Below are 15,252 nucleotides of genomic sequence, written 5' to 3'. Positions count from 1 at the left end.
TGATACTGTTGCTCTTGATGGCATGTGATTTCTCTGGACCCTGTTAATCTGAGCAGGAGGGGCTTTGAGTATCCTGTTTACTTCAGTCTAGGAGATATATGTTTCGTTATTTCTTGTCTCTCTACTGTATGGTTCTTCAGCACCTCATCATTTGAGAGATGAGGCTTGTTTTTGTGGACCCTATTTGCTCACCTAGAGTAAGATTTCTGTGGACAAAGTCACAGAATCACAGAATCACAGAATTACCCGGGTTGGAAGGGACCTCAAGGATCATGTAGTTCCAACCCCCCTGCCTAGCAGGGCCATCAAACATACACCTTTACTAGATCAGGTTGCCCAGGGCCCCGTCCAACCTGGCCTTGAACACCTCCAAGGACGGGGCATCCACAACCTCACTTGGCAGCCCGAAGTCTCCCAGCTAATCTTAGGATTTAAAAAGTAGGAATTCCTCAGAATTGTCTCTTATCTTGTCCTTCTAGCCTTTGGCTGCTTGCAGTGTTTGACATCTCATTTGTATTAGTAACTGTGATAGAGTTTTGGACTCGCATTGACTGTGACCAACTCTTCTGGTCTGATGTTCGAGTTATACTGAATGTCCTTTTCATTTCTAATGTTAATTTCTTCAAAACATTTAGAACAGCTGAACATGAAGAAGGAAAAGAAAAAGCAAAATAAAATGAATTGCTCTCATATCTAAAGCAAACATGAGGCCAACTAGACTAAAATTCACATTTTTTGAAGTCATGCTGGTTTGCTTTAGATCCATCCTCTGTCCTTGAATATTTTGTTGTTGTTTTGTCTTCTTACTTTCCCCCCAGAACAATGCAGGCCAAAGTTTCTTAAAAATTTTGGATGTTGCCAACAAATTCAGTCTCTCATAACATTTATCAGCCAAGCTAATGGAAATATTACAATGTCATGCAAATGTGAATTAGTTGGCAGAACATCTTGTTGCAGACAGGGAAAAAAACCCTGCATACTGAGTGGCATATTTATACTTTTCCAGGGCCTACTTATTGGTTAAAACAGAACACATGTAGCTGTACTTTGTAAAGTAATGAAGCCATGGGTATGAAATACCTAGGCTTCTCCAGTTTTCAAACACTCTTTCAGATCAACAAGTTGAAAAGGTTTTCAGGATTCTCTTGTGACTTTGTGCATAAGAGATGAAAACATTCAAAGCACTGTGCATAAATATACCACCTGATATGTGAAGCACTAGAATGTGCTCTAAGCTTAGAAAATAAGGCCAGTACAGAAACAGCCTTGAATGAGGTTTAACATTCATTGTTCCCTACAGAATTGATTGACAATTCTTTTCCAACTGTGTAATTTTTAAAAGAGCTACAAGAATTGTTCAATCCAGCTTCGTTTATATCTTGAAATAAGGCTTTGTGTGATTTTATTCATCATGGCAAGCATAGAAAAAAATACCAGCACTTATCTGATCCTGGCTTTACATAATGCAGCATCAGTCAACAAAGTTTTACCTACATTCCTCCTGTAGGTTACTGGGTCAAATACTGAAAGTCATTACCATTTCATGGCTGCTTGGTATCTTGTTTTAAAAGAAGCTGAAGAGCTCAGCTTTGCTCCTGACAGGCCAACAGAGCTGTACTAGAGATGTGTAGGCTGTTTTGGACAAAACAAGAACAAACTTTAAATAAAAAATAAATAAATAAATAAAAAGAAAGCTAAACCCCAGCTTTAGGCTGCACTCCAGCAATGAGTTCCATTGACGTTTCCATGGAGCTCTTTGCAGGATAAGCCACAGTTGTTTTTTAAAAAATCTTCTCATGAGACCACACTGTTTCCTGTCTTTCTGGGAGCATGAGATGAAGAACAGTCATTTTGTGTTATTTTGGCACATCTTCATGCATTTCAGGGGTGTACAGAGTAGAGGCAAGTACAAAAAGCAGATATATTGATTGTTTCTTGTATTTATTTTAAACCCAGACATTATCAGACTTGCAGTAAGCTGTGAAGAAAGTTTTGAAACAATGTGTTGAAAGGTTTCTTTAGGGAGAAGAATGCCTTGTGTCTTTTCGTATCTTTTTCTCCCCAAGAATTATGGATCAAAGATATCCCCAGACAGAAGAAAGATGTCTTCAAAGAAGAGCTTTTCCTTATGCTTACCCCCAACCTGAAGCATATAGTGAAACACTTCCAGAACTCTGCAACCTTTCCTCTCAGGAAGGTTGTCAAAGCATTAAATAAATTCAATATGTTCATACAAACACTCTTTGCTCTTTTCTCAAAGCTCACGAACAGCTTTTGAGTGGGGAATGATGTTGCACCAGCTCCTGAGAGGAGGGGTGTTATTTTAAGCCTGCTTTAGTTCTGTATTTCTGCAGTTCACAGCTACACTTGTTGGCTGGAGTGGGATCTGGCTCCTGGCCCTGAACAGGAAAACAAAAGTCCTACATATGCTGGCTATTCATGCTGCTGATACCGCTCAATTACTGCACAGATTAACAGTACACAATGGTGCTCCTGGTTTTGAGACATCACACATGTCACCTGCTAATACAGACTTCTGCAAGCAAAGGCACGATGAGTGACTCAACCCACCCAAGTGCAGGTGCCTGGACACTGTCCTGCAGGTAAAGCCCTGTGCAAGTTTGTTCCTCTCTGGTCCTTAAATGGAGTCAAAGCTACTAAGATCTTTACAGGTGTAGTCAGGTAAGGTGAATTCTCTTTTTCCATCTGTATACATCTCACTTTGCAAAGAGATCCTGCAAAAAGTGTGACGGAATATTAACTTTTTATCAGAAAGTCATCTAGAGTAACCAGTTTGCCAAACGAATACTATTAGTTTGGTTCAAAATGATTTCTCGGCTTTCTGGGATCTTTCTCTTTAAGGTTTTTGTGTGCTCTGTAGCATTTATTGTCCATACACCTCTTTTTTTTTTTTTTTTTTTTTTTTTTAACTTCTTTGCCCACAGTCCTGATGCTGTTTGGTACTTTAGGTATTCTTTAAGTGTTCACAGTTTAGATTGACACTTAATCACTATACTAAAATTTAAAATTGCTTTCTTCCTTTCCCCAGCTTAGATCTTTAATTCAACATTCAACATGTTTTGACTTCCTCTCTTTCAAGATTTTTTTTCCCATCTTACCTTTCTGCAAAAGCTTTAAAGTTAATACACTGTCTGAGCATCCTTGAATGTCATTCTGTAAGTCAAATTCTGAATCCAGAGATGCTTTTATTTCAAGAACGTTGAGCAGATCAAATAATCTTCTTTCTTTTTGCATTTGGTTACTACCATATATACACGAAGAAACATTTATGTTTTTCTGTGTCTTGTTCTCCTGCATGCATCCTCTTGTACAGTGTTACAGGTGTTGGTAGATTCTTCTTTGGGTTCCACAGAAATGTGTGCTAATGAAGCAGTGCCCAGCCATGGAGGGTTAAAACGCAGGTCTCACCTGAAACATGAAGATTTGTATGCTTTAGTTTTAATCAAATAACCAAAAGAATGACAAGGGATACTTCAGTGTTGTGCAACTGCCCTGTATGAACAACAGTTTTTCTCAAAGATGGGAGTTTTTTAGTACCACTCAGAACTGTTTGCGTTGGGAATATTAAAATTGTTGTAGTTAATGTTTTATCTTACATTTTATATTTGACATGTTTGGGTGTCTCTAGAGAATGTACAGTTTACCCCACTTTGTTCACGAGTTAGAATAAACATCTAAGAAAACTTGGCTGTCTTCCTTCTCTTTTTAGCTCATTGTTCTGCAGAACTTCAAAGAAAGTACCACTGTAATTTTTTAAAACACACGTATATTGTGTTGGTTTTTATTTCCCCGGGGAAACACAGAACTTTTCATTTTATCTTTTCCAAAGGACTGAGTGTTTTTGTTTCAGTCAGGGATGGGTAAAGAACATAGAGAAAATAAGAAGTTTTTCACATACCAGGAGATAGAGAGATACAGAGACATCACGCATCTTGTGATGAAATGATGAAATTTGTTAATTTGTGTTTTACTGAAAAGGGCAGTTTTATGGAAGGTTCTTTTGTGATGGAAATTTTGAGAAGAATCCTGTTAGGTACTTCATGGGTGGCTGAAGAGCTGGTGTGGGAGATTTTACAGTCCTAAGCTTCTCAGAGCTGCTCTGGATTGACTCTGCTCTTAATCTGTAAACTGAGGAAGAGAAGGCCTTATATCCAGAATTCCTTACCTGTCACTATTTACTCAGACTGTCTGTGGCATTTAGCACTGTAACAAGCACAAGAGCCTGTTTGTCTGTCTTCTGACATCATGATGCTAGGAAATAAATCCTGGACACTGCCAAGCTTTACCCTCTATTCATCTGCTTCTGTGTGAGTGGGAGGACCAGGAGTAGCTATAAGCCACCCGGCATGTGTGATGTTCCTTGTTGTCAGAAGAAGCTCCTTCTGTGTTTCTGTGAGTGGTCTGAAAGAAGCAAAAGGTGCCACATAGGCTAACATTGCTCTTCCATTCTTGTATGGATGAGACCTGATCACAAGTTCTTCAGATTAATTTCTCTAAGTATTTAAGTACTGCTGATAAAGCATTATCACAGCAGCCAGAGGAGGACAGAATGGAATAGAAAATCTTGTCATTTTATTTCAGTGTTCTAATATCTGATGATTTTCTATAGCTTGTAGTACTTGCAAGTAATTAAAGAAAGCCATACCCATACAGTAATGGAGACAGACCATGAACAAAGTTAATATGCAGGCTGAATATCTACATGGCAAAATATAAGTTCCAGAATACACGTTCTTTCTTCTTCCTTCTATTCTTCTACAACTTCAAGTCTCTCTATATTATTTTTGAGCACCACTAAAGATAATCAACCATGCTGAAAAGCTGAGTTGCCTGGAGATTTCTTTCATCTCTTTGCCTCATGATTCAAGTCTCCCTAAACTAGGTAGGTATTCTGACTTTCAAAATGCCCAGGAGATTATGCCTGTGTCAGGGTTGGCAGGAGGTGGGGATTGGCTTTGGTACATAGAACTTCTTGTAAAATGCAGAGGAAATAGTGAAAAAAGGAAGGGTATAACACTGGTCCATGCTCCCTGTGATTTAAAGTATGGAAGAACATTCTTGCAAGATTTCAACTCTTCTCCATCATCAACAATTACAGGTTTTGTCATGTTTGCCACTGTGACACAAAGCCAAATGCTTCTTAACCATTTGGACAGTTTCCTCGTTTTCTGAAGTATCTGTTCTTCCACCAACTCCAAATATAGTTACTGTTATCTTAAGTAGTTTTTAATGTATGTATAAAAAAAAAAAATAAATCCTAGGATAAATGTCTAACAGCGTAATTACTGATAATATTCTAAATTCAGATGGTTTGGCTTCTGGAACAAAGCCAGCTTGTTTCAAACCATATTTAGAAGCTGAAGGAGCAGTTGTGGGAGACCCTCTTATCTCACGCTGCTACAGGATTCTGGAAACATCTCCGTGGTGAGGTGATGTACTCCTGGAAAACCCTGGTGCACTTGGAGCAAATCCCTGGAGTTCAAGGCTGTTGGCAAGAACTTTGCAGTCTCCACCCAAGTAATGCAGGCTGTGGGAAAAGAGAACTTGCTTGTCCAGAACAAACCCTCTGCATCCAAAAGGCAGAAGATGAAAAGAGGAACTGGGCAGTCACAGAGAGGAATAACATCTAAGTTTGTGCATCATTTGTCTCAACTCAACTGCTGTTCTGTAAAAAGATGTTATCGTTGATGGCACTCCATATCAGTTAAATGAAGGTCTTGCAGCAGCTTCAGTTTAACTTAACCCTGGAGCACTTTCACATAGCTAACATGATGCACTGGGTGATTCATGCTATTTTTCTTTTGTATTTATGTTGTTCCTACATTTCCTGGTACTTAGAATACTTTGGAATAACTGCCAGCACATAATTACATGGTACTGTTTGTCAAAAAATGTAGTTCTGAGTTTGGCGTTTTGGATTTTGGAGGCCAAGATACCACCAGAGAAAGTTTGGATTGCAAAAATGCTGAATGATAGTAATAGTAATAAAGTATATTCATCTATATATAATCTCTTCAGAATTCCTCAGTGCTGAGGTAAATAGTGAAGTGGAGTTCTTTGATTTGGATATGCTCTGTTTTTGGAGAGTTGTTCTGGTAAATACAGATACCATAAAATTAACTTTTCAACAAAATCTTAGGACCTGAAGCACCTTTGATATGGGCATACAGCAGTGCTGTACAGCTCTGGCACTACACGCTGGCAATTAAAAGAAGTGTCAACAGAGATCACACATGGCTACTTGGTAATACTTGATCTGCATATGCATGTCATTTGCTGTGGTCTGTGGCTGATTACAGATGCTGCTTACAGACGGTCATTTTAGATTCTGCTCAGAAATGTACTTTTTCATTGAATTTACAATGGAGCCAGGCTGTATTCAAATGGGATTTTGTTTCCATTGTTTACACTGATATCTTCCAACCCTCCCCCCCCAGAATGAAATGAAAGGAATTGGAAGGTGATAATTTCCTCTGTGAGACCCAATGGGCCTCTTTCTTACACTGTCTCTACTGTCCTTCCTCCAGTTTTCACCATTAGAAAGTGGTTGCAAATAGTGCTGAGCTGACGTTACTGAAGTGAAGCAATCTGGCTTGCTTTGTTGCAGAGGCCAATGTTGCCCTTATGCATCCCCTGTTCTACATCTCTGGGAGCAGCTGTTCAGGTATAGTAGAGCTACGGGGAGCATGTGTGGTGTGTGCATACTTCTGAATTACTAGAAATCCCCTGACAATATTAAAAAAAGAACCATTCAGACAAGGCCGGGGTGAAGGAATGGAGGGAATAAGAAATGAGCTGACTGTGATGGCATCTGGAAACTGCATCAGTGATTGAAAGATGCGTTCACCAGAATTAAAGTAGCAGCCATGCCATGTGGTTTTACGATGTCTGCGCATAGTATGACCTGCTTGTAGCATAAACTCTGTAATCACTATTCCAATGCTTTATCTCTGAGCTAGCATTTGGAGCAAAGTATCTGTGACTATTAGATTTCAGATAGAGTAACCCGGTTTATAAATCTACCCAGAGTATTGAAATACATCTTGCATATTTCTAAGGATTCAAATTTAATAATGCATGTCCTGTGCAAAGAAAACCAAACAACCTCCCTTCCAGCGCCCTCCTCCCTCTTCTTTCAACCGTTCATGTATTTCCAAGTTATGGATTACTGTTGACCTCTGATCTAGCTGTGCAAAGAAAACAGCCCTATGTTTCACTCTGTCCAGGCATTTTATAATTACCCTGTGCTGTGAATATTTTTATGGCAGATCTCAAACATTTCCTCTTAAGGGGAATAATCTTTTAAAGGCCAAATGGAGCATGGACAGATTATGTTATACTTGCTGTTTGTACTACAAAACTCCTGAAATAAAATAAACTGAAAAAATTGATGCAGCTACAATATTAAAATACTGATGTCATCACTGTAACATGGCACACACATTAACTTTTAGAAAGTAGTTTTTATACATGTTTTGTTGTTTTATTTCTTTTACAGCATATTCTTTATGATTTGTAACATACCACTTTATATGAATATTAAAGAAACCCATGTCATATTTCACAAACTTAATCTGATATGAGGAGAGTCTGCATTCAGCTCATCCTGCTAATGGCTGGGTGGGAGTCTCAGGATAGACCCAGTATATGTATTTCTGCTGAAAGTAAAAGTGATGCTCAGCACCCTCAGCATCTCAGAGTAGAACACTGAGTCAAGCTCTATCTTGTAGTTAAGCTGAACTCTGTGAACATTCCAAATCGCAACAGATCTGAAGCTGGGACTGTAGTTTCCCATCTTATGACTGAGAAAAATGAAAAATAGCAATGATGCGGCCCGACCAGCAACAGCTGAGGTCTTGGAGTTCTCATTTTCAATCAACATCTAGACTCTTTGCATCACGACATTTCACAGTAAAGCATCCGTGTCATTCTCTAAGATGTTTTATTTTGGGGAATATATCTGTAACTACAAAGAAAGCAGCCAAACTTTTTTACTCTTCTAAAAACAGGACTGACGGCAAAAATGTATTTTAAAAGAAAGAAAGGGAAAAAAAGAAGTCCATTTTCTTGGTGAGTCAGTGATGAAGCTCCTCTTTTTTCTAAGTGATGAATACTCTTGTTGCCAGCATCTCATCCATTCCTGATTACCACCTGTGTCTGCTCAGGATCTCAGTAGGTGGGAGACCAGGCAAAGGACAGCACCTGAGTCAACAGCTGCAGCACATTACTCAAAGAAAACTTTTGCAGACTTTGAGATAGCCCGGTTCCTGTGAATGCTACTCCTAGGAAACAATGTCAGAATAGATATTTCTGGAGTGCTTTCAGGAAGCTGGCACAGATTCTCCATCAGTGTCATATGTTGTTTTTTTGAGGGTGCATGTTTGTAATGAATGTTGTTGGTTATTTCTAAACAACAAAGTCCATTAGTAAATATCACTGACTCCAGCCAGATTCATACAAGTATTTCAGGTGCTTAAATCAAGACCCACAGGATAAACAGGGGGAAACAGGGCCTGCAAGATGATGTGTATTAAAGGAGGACAGATAATTGTATTTATTTTTTCCTCTTGCAAAAAAGCAGCAGGCAAGATGAGATTTCAGTTTGATACTCCCATAAAAACCTGGTGTTCTCAGGAGTCCTTATTACTTTCAGCTAAGTTGTTCCCTCCGTGCACCTGTTTATCATGCAAATATCATTATGTCTCTTCTCCACAATACACTGCATTAGCTTCTAGTCCAGTCATCACATTGCTTTTATGCACAGCAACTCTGAAATCCTAAAATTAACACCAGAGAGCTTTCCAACTATAAAGAGTTTTGCTGGAATCAACCAGTTCCATTTGGATGTTTTCCATAATCCAAATCCTCATCTGCCTGTGGCTGATTAAAACAGTTGTTTCAAGCCATTGCAGTTTTCTTCAGTATTTCCAGTAGAGGTTAAACTTATGGTAAAGTAGTTACTCAGTTGCCTGATATTTATGTGAGCCAGAATAAAACATAACAATAGGCTAGAACACATCTGAGGTTAGCTCTGATCTCTAAATTATGGGAATGCTGGGGCTCAACTGTGCAAGGAGCAGCTTGATATGTCTCTAGATGAACATCATCACATTGCTTTTCTTTCTGTCCTGGGCACTAATTGAAAAGGCATTGCTACACAGAAAGACATTTGCAGATGTTTTAGTCTTTGCTCATTTAATGATTTGTATTTGATGTTAGTAGCTCCGCAATAAATTGTTTAAAATTAATTCAAATTTGTTATTGCATTTTGCAGGAATGGCAACACATGGCTCAGAAGTTTCTCAGTTTACTACTCTATTAAGAGTTTAACCATTGGTCTACAGGGGCTGAGGGAGGGGAAGTACCAATTCATCAGAAGCATATACTTCAGTCCCTTTTTAAGATGCACAAGTCTATAAAGCCATTAAGCATTTCTTCTTTTACACAAGAACATTCCATCAGCTTTATTTTCTTCAGACTATTGATCCCCTTTTATTCTATCCTCCTTCTATTTATCCTTAACTAATCTTTGCTCAGTTACTTCCCTTTAGCTATTAAGGTGATTCTTAATTTATTTTTAAACAATAAATAGTTCATTCTTCTCATCCAAAACTGTGCTGTGTCCTGCTATCCAGTAGCTCTTTCCTTATCACTGTGAGAAAGACCTGTTTTGCAACTTCCTCTTTTCACAGCTTTCATGGAATAATATTATTTCCCAAGCTCAGAGGTTTTCTGACTGGTTCAGAGAAATTACAGAGAAGGGACCTTATTTTTCATTCATTCTGAGCTGCTGTGCATGTGACAATATTCTTCCCAGTACCTCATCCCAGGGTCACGTAAGCATTCATCGCATTCTCCCTTCTTTAACTTCAAACTTGTCTAGAGTTATTTCACTCTTCTTTCAGCTTATTTCTGAATAGCAACCGAGGTTCTTGGAATTGAACACTTAGCGCCAAGTTTGTCTATAACAGTCATGTCTCAAAGTCTTACAATAGCATCTGTGGGAGCATACCATTGCCTGTGCTTGCAGTCTGCCATAGAGTGATAGAACCACCAAAGTTGGAAAAGATCTCTAAGATCATGGAGTCCAACCATCCACCTATCACTGATAGTTCTCACATATTCAGAAAGATTTCCCACAGAGCAGGCCATTTGGCTGGAGCTTGCTGGAAAAACTGTGATAAATGACCTTTGTTCTTCTGCCCCCTCCCTCTATTCCTTGTAGCCAAAGCACCAAACACTCTTAAACTGCACTGATGTTTTTATTGTCTCTCATTGCAGATTCACAAAATGCATACGCTAGTTTGTTCTGTCATCTTTTCCTGTGTTAGGCAGATTTTCTCAGGTTGATTGCTACATAATCTGATGTTCTGTTTCTTCTGGGTTTCTTTTGTGTGCTGGCGATGTCTGAACTACATGAATTCTTGATCCTGGTGACCCCTGAAAGAGGTGATATTCAAATCAGCAAAAGTAATTCTTCTTTATGAATGTAAGGTGTAGCATTTGAGTTGAGGAGTCCTGGAAGCAGGAACTTTTAGAGGCTGTTTCTGCAGGAGGCTTTCATCAGATTTTCTTTAAAAATATTCTTTTCTACACAATGACAATCTCTCTGCTCAGACTTGCTAATTAAGATTTGAAGAATGTACAAATGGGTGAGTTATAGTTATCCTATAAAGATGCTGTTTCTGGAGCCCTTTTAAAATTAAAACTGTGTTGTTATACTGCTTTGGTATTTACTGTTCTGGGGATAAAGATACAAGCAGTAACTGCCTACTGTTGCAGTGGATCAAGCCAGTGCTCTTTGTGACAGAAACTGAGCTGCTGAGGTACAAGAAATTACACCAAAGGGATCCAACGTAATCTACCTTGTCTCATTCTGTAAACTTCACTATAATGTACAAAGGAAAATAGAGAAGAAAAATCTGACATCCAGAGGAAACATGCTGAAAAGGTTATTTCTTCTGTTCACCCATCCTATTTTGGAAAAGTGCTCATACACAGTCTCTTCACTTCTCTTTGAAAAACTTTAATTTCTATATTCAGCTTTTCTTCATACTCTGTTTAGAAAAAGGTTGTCAGAGATCTCCTCTAAGACAGAATCTTTGACTCATGGGACTGAAGGTAATGGAAGTCTCAAAGTCATGTCAGCAGACTGGTTCGCTTCCCAAGTGAGCAGTTTGAGAGCGTTGCAGATTCACAGCTTAATGCAGTACCTTGCAGCAGGAAAAAATGCAGCTTTGTTACTGCAATTGGAAGGGAAAATTACAAAATACTAATTTTACTTGTAAGCTTTCATATCGTCATTTATTTGAAATTTACCTCTCAAAGGGGAGATTAAGTGTTGTTGATGGGCTATTTATTAAGGAATCCAATGGGTGAATTATTTAATTATTTGTGACTTATGAAGAAAAACACATTAAAATAATGTGAAGAACTCCGTAGGGATAAATGTATACTAAATACTGTTGTAAAAAGATGGAAGCAGGTGAGGGAACCAAAATGAGCATTACTGGGGATTTATAAGTTTGGTTTGCTCTGCCCTTTGAACAAGGGCTTTGAGAAGTATGAATTAATTTATAATCTTTCAATTCATGGGTCCCAGATCACCTCTGGATCCTTGACTCCCCCCAGTAATAAGCGTCAGCCCTCTTGTGACCTTGTGTAGGTTCTGGCATGCTGGGAGTTCAAGGGAGACAAAAGAATGGTCATTACCTGTGCAGAAATTGCTGAAGGAACAGAAATGAGCTGACCTACCTTTAGAATTACCAACAAATATTTCACAATATAAGAGTAAGATACTAACTAGAATGGTGAAAACATGCAGACAAGTGTATGTCATAGTTGAAATGTTGTTATAGGAAATAATCAAAGAACGAACTTGTGTATACTTTACTATATGCAGCTTCAAACTGGGTTTTTTTGTTTGTTTTTCTTTAAATGTGTTTTATAGTCATTGTCCTGTTTCCATTAACTTCATTCTAGAGTTCAAATGGAGTAGATTTCTAGAAATTAAACGTGCAGATTAGCATACATAGGCTGAAATCAAATACCAAAAAACTTGAAATTCAACAGTTCACTCAGAACACAGAACTATGCTGGGTCAAGATCACTTTATGTAAATCATCCAAAGTACTGACAACTGAAGTTCTCCAATAGGCAGGGGAAAATCAAGGTTTGTTTGTTGTTGTCGTTGTTGTTTTCTTTCTTTTTAACATAACCACAAAACAAAATACTTCAGATAAGATTCCATGGTAACATCAGGTAAATTAACAGTGAGATGTTTTCTTCTGCCCTTTCAATATTGTTGTGTAAAAAAAAGTTATAAAAATCAGAAAAATAAAGAAACACATTCCAACTAATAAAACTAAAACATTTGCTTCAGAAGATTTATTAAATGAATTTCTTACTTCTCTTGAAAGATGTGGGAAAAAATATTCCTCACCACAAACCTGGTAAAAAAATAGTGTGGGAATATATTTTTGAGAAGTGTTTCACCCTGAACAGATACATGTTCCCAGGGGAAAATTCAACCAGCATATATTATTTAACAGTCTACCCTGTAATCTCAATGCATTTATTCTCATACTCCCTGGGGTGCTCAGCTTATAGTATCTTCAGACCTTCTAGTGGATAAACCTTTTTCGCTCACAGGTAGTTACTGCTAGTAATGTAAAACCAATCTTAAATACAGAATGTTCCTCTTCGCATTCTTCCATTGATATGAGTATATTGTTTAGTTTTTCTTCCTTCCCTAACTGTTTACTGCTAGTATTGAATTTTGGGGGGATTAACATGTTTTGTTCCTCAACCACTTCCTCAACCTATTTCCTTTTCAAAATACTTAACAGATTACTTGCAGAGCCAACTTGCAGAGCCAACTATGCATACTGAACCACAAAACCTTATGATGCCTTGGATATTCTGATAAGGACTTGGGTGCCATTTAATTCTTTGGGGCTTATGGAACGTGTCAACTGTGCAGAGAACTAAATTAGGAAAGATGATGTTGCTTTGGGACCATACTTCCATGGAGTTCTAAAATACTTATTAAAACTGCTTTATAAATAAAACATGAGAGCTCTTGACATTTAAAAGCTCCGAGACATGCCCTACACCTTAATGCAGATCGTTTACATAAGTCATCTGCTAATCCTGCTCTTTCTTCTTTCGGTACACACTTTCACAAAAGAAAATGAGAACATGGTACTGAGTGGTAATCAGACACGGCAAGCAGCAGTGAATGGTGTTGTTTAATGCTGATTCTCCTCCTCATAGAAATACACCTTCTTAGCAAAATACCACTTCATTTGTACAGGGGTGTGAAATTTAACCTTTTCTGTAAATTGAATGATACTTCAAACTGGTGCTTGTCCCAAAAAACAATAAACTAATTCTGGTTTGTACCCTAGCCCACCTTGCAGGACAAAAGAGTAGTTAATTATTTCAAACAGAAAAACATCTCCTCTCATTCTTTGTCTTCTGCATTACAGCAACGTTACACCCTTTGCTCTGGGAGGAAGAAAAAAACAGCAGAAAAGAACACCAGACCAAGGACAGAAAGAAGGAGACAGGTTAGAAATCAATTCCTTTAAAAGTATTTAGTGCATTTGCCTGTTTTTATCTCCCATGTATTTTGTCTCAGAGCTGTTTATTTTTATTCCCTCCAAGGGAAAGGTCTTGCAGCCAATAGTATCCCATCTCTACTGACTCTTTGCCCCCACAGCATTATTGGTACCTGCTTGCTTTGCAGTTGCCTTTAGCCTTATGTGTGTCTGTATTTCCAGTGTTAATATTGTCTGCAAAACTGATCACACATGAATTACACCAGGAAAACACATACTGGTCCTTACTCCTGACTGGGTATGGGATTTGGTTAATTAAAAAAAAGTCCCTGGAAACAGTGGAATAGACATCTGATGAGCTACAAATAACAGGAAGTATCACAGCTTGAATACTGACCCCAACTGTTTGGAACTACTATTTTCTTAACCACAGAGGATGAAGACTATCAGGAGAAGAAACAGTTCTTCGTAAACTGCAAGTTGCTGTATGCATTAACAACAGAGCACATAGTATAGCAGAAGCTCTGCTTTTGCTTAACCAAAAAAAGGGCCAAAGTATAAAAGTATGAACGCATCTGAAAGAATGAGTACTATCAGGCATGTTTAAAATCTGATTATCATTATTATTATCATCATCATTAAGATCTGATCGCAAACTTTATCCCTTTATGTATTTCTCACTGGGTATTTCACTGTTGTTAACAGCTGTGCTTTCTCAGCCTTTGCTTTGCCTAACGATTTAATAATTGTACACAGTACATTTACTGGTGGCATTTGTTAAAATCTGGGTCTGAAAAGGTCACTTCTCTGACTGTCAGGAAGATCATGACTTGAATAGTTTATAAACATCATCTTGTAAAAGGTTAGATGTACCAATAATTTTCAAATGCTATGGAGAGAAACTTTAGTTGTACAATATCTGTGCCAACTTTGCGGTATGCTATAGAAGTACAAATATTTGTCATTTAAAACCATACTTTTAGTTTCATAAAACAATGCCTATGATTTCATGTAATCTTAAGATTCCTTTGGTTAGAAGTCTGGTTTCTTTAGTACATATTTTCCTTTAGCACAAGGAAAACATTAGTTTTCCATCAGAATGGTTATTTAAACCCATCAATTTTTAATTCAATATCTATATGACCCCATGGTATCCCAGACCTCACGAGACTGAAGGTTAATGCTTCCTCTAGGTGAGAGCTGGCCAAAACTGCATCACTTGGATTGCAGTCCAGATTTTCCCAAAGCTCCAGAAGACTCACATCCAAGTTTTTGTTTTGCTTAGGGGAAGACCAGATGCAGGAGGTTGTTTCACTCGTTTGTTTGTATGTTTGTTTTCCTTCTTATCTACAGTTAACTGAATCCTCTAAATGAGAAGATGCAGCAGTACAATTGTCAAACAGTTACAGGTTTAGTACTTATTTGAGATTTTGATCTAAAGTACAAAAGCCTGGGCTTTATTTTACACGGGTCCAAAAGCTGGGTCTCTTGGCCCCTAGATCCTCCTGTCCTCCCCTCCACCCATCTACCCTTCATGCATTCAGAGGATTTACAGTGACCTTTTTGAAGTATCTGGGGCAGTGCTTTGCAACATGGTACTTGGCTCTGGAAGATACAGGACTTAAGCCCTCAGTTTTATAGGATACTAGAATCACTGTGCTTTGACAGG

Source organism: Coturnix japonica, chromosome 1, assembly GCF_054131305.1.
Source record: "Coturnix japonica strain WE chromosome 1, WE-NBRP24, whole genome shotgun sequence".
Lineage (NCBI taxonomy): Eukaryota > Metazoa > Chordata > Aves > Galliformes > Phasianidae > Coturnix > Coturnix japonica.
This window is presented reverse-complemented; position numbering follows the sequence as displayed.